Genomic DNA, 2614 nt, shown 5'->3' with positions numbered 1-2614 from the left:
GGGGGCCTACTCATTTTCCATGTATCCTCCCATGTGTGGTAACCACTCACACCTCTGAAGTTCTCAAAGCTCAGATTTCCAGTAGGGAAGCTAAAAGACTTTTGTTTGACCTTGGTTTTGAGGCTGAGGTTTAGAATTCAAATTTACCAAAGACCTCTATACTTTGGTAGTTATGAAATAAAACTGCTAATTTGTTTATTACTTATTTCCTCTGTCCTCTACCTGTTAGAACTTGCAGATGTGGTGCAGACCACTGGTAATTGACTTAAATGTTAACTTTAAAATGGTATGGATCTCACGTTATTGCTGTGAAGAATCTGGTGTTCACTTTTTTATCTTTTCTAAATTTTCTATAAAATACATTTCTTTTATAATAAAATGATACAACTTAATTTTGTGTCAGGGTAGTCAAGCTAGATGTATTAATTTTCTATTGCTGCCTTAACAAATTACTAAAAACTTAGGGCCTCAAAAACAACAGAAACATTATCTTACTGTTCTGTAGGTCAGAGGTCTGAATTGGTTGAGGTAGTATCTCTGCTCCTGGTTTCATAAGACTGAAATCAGGGTGTGGGCAGGGCTGTGTTCCTTTTTGGAGACTCTGGAGATGAATTTATTTCTTAGTTCACTCAGGATGTTGACAAGATTCAGCTCCTTGTGGTTGTAGGACTGAGGTCCCTGTTTCCTTGCTGTTTGACAGAGGTTCATCTCAGACTCTAGCAGAGGCTCTTTTAGTGTCTCTGAACCACACTGGAAGAAGAAGAGTTGTCTTGGGCCACAAATTAAATACTTTGTGACACATAATCACAAAAAAATCTCATAATATTTAAAGTAAATTTTTGATTTTGTGTTGGGCCACATTCACATCCATCCCATGGGCCACAGATTGGACAGCCCTGCCTAGAGGCTACCTCCATTCCTTAGCTGGTGACCTTCATTTCCATCTTCAAAGCCAGTAATGTCGAATTGTGTCCTTCTCTGGCTTTGAGTCTCTCTTACCTCCCCGCTTGCCTCTGTTAAACTCTTCTGCCTTGAATATTCAACTTTTAATGGCAATCCAAGATAATCACTTTGTTTGAAAGTCAGCTGATTAGTAACCTAAATTCCATCTGCAAAATTCAGGGGGAGGAATCTTGGGGATCATCCTTAGATTTCTGCCTATTATACCATGGTACCAGCACTTCCTTCTTACTGGAACCTAAAGAGTTCTAATCCTGTTTGGATTTCCCACAGTTATCCTAGAACTTACCGTGACTAATAATTGCAAAGTAGTGGTTTCAGGAAAGTATCCAGAAGGCACAAAAATGGTTTTGCTCCTTCATTTTGCTAGGCAATTCTTCTTGATTAAAGAGAAGAATTTGTTTCAAATTAGACATTTTCCAAATTTTCACACTTATCTGAGTCAGAACTGTCTTTCTTTCTTTTTTTAAAATTAATTAATTTATTTTTATTCAGTTACAATTGTCTACATTTTCTCCCCATCCCTCCACCCCACCCCAGTCAGTCCCACCTCCCTCCCCCACCTCTACCCTCCCTCTTGATTTTGTCCTTGTGTCCTTTATAGTAGCTCCTATAGACCCCTCTCCCCACTATCCCCTCCCCACTACCCTCTGGCTATTGTTACATTGTTCTTAATTTCAATGTCTCTGGTTATATTTTGTTTGCTTTTTTCTTTTGTTGATTATGTTCCAATTAAAGGTGAGATCATATGGTATTTGTCCCTCATCGCCTGGCTTATTTCAAAACTCACAATTTATTTTGCTGACATCACTTACCCTCCCTTTGTGACTCCTGTACCACAGTTTGGTCTTATCACTGATTACTGTTCATCTTCTGTTTGGACACCAAACATCGGTGCATTCCCAGCTTAGCTGTTGGCACCTCCAAAATCTCCTTTGTATTCTTCTCTGGCACATGGGATGCTCCCCACCTCCTTTTGTCCTCAGCCTCCTCCTGTTCTTTCAATGACACCATTCTCCCACGGAACTTGTCTGATCTGAGGATATTCTTTCACTACATCAACCTGGTTGACTTCCTGTACCCACGTTCTATTTCTCCAGGTTTTGTACCAGCTCCCATGAGGGGTCTGTGCTTTTGGGGGCAGCCATGAGCACTGTACTCTCTAGCACAAGATGCACATAAGATGTGACCTAAGTGGGAGAGCTGAATTCAGGGCAGAAAGGGACAAACAAGAGACCTCACTGAGGACACCTGGGACAGAAAAAGCTAGGTAGGCTGATGGCTGCATAGACATGATTCTTTAATATAATTTCTAGTACAGATTCCAATATGGTATTATGTTCTCCCTATAAAATATGTGTGCTTGTGGGATGACACAGCCTGGCTTTAGGTTCAGGTGATCTTGAGCTTGGGTACAAGAAAGTCAATGATGCTTGGCTTTCTTTCCTCATTGGTTCTATTCTTGCATTCTGAGTGTTTTCTTAATTTTTCTAAGCACTTAGTGGGTACGTTGATATTGGAAGGATTTTATCAATCCATTTATTCTTCTATAATTGTATAATAGGTTTTACACTCACAATATCTCACAATATTATATTTTTGTGAGATAATATCTCACAATATTATATTTTTTCCTCACAATATTTAGAAAACA

This window comes from Desmodus rotundus, chromosome 11, assembly GCF_022682495.2.
Source record: "Desmodus rotundus isolate HL8 chromosome 11, HLdesRot8A.1, whole genome shotgun sequence".
NCBI lineage: Eukaryota > Metazoa > Chordata > Mammalia > Chiroptera > Phyllostomidae > Desmodus > Desmodus rotundus.
The sequence above is the reverse complement of the archived record's forward strand: the minus strand, read 5'-3'. Positions refer to the sequence as shown.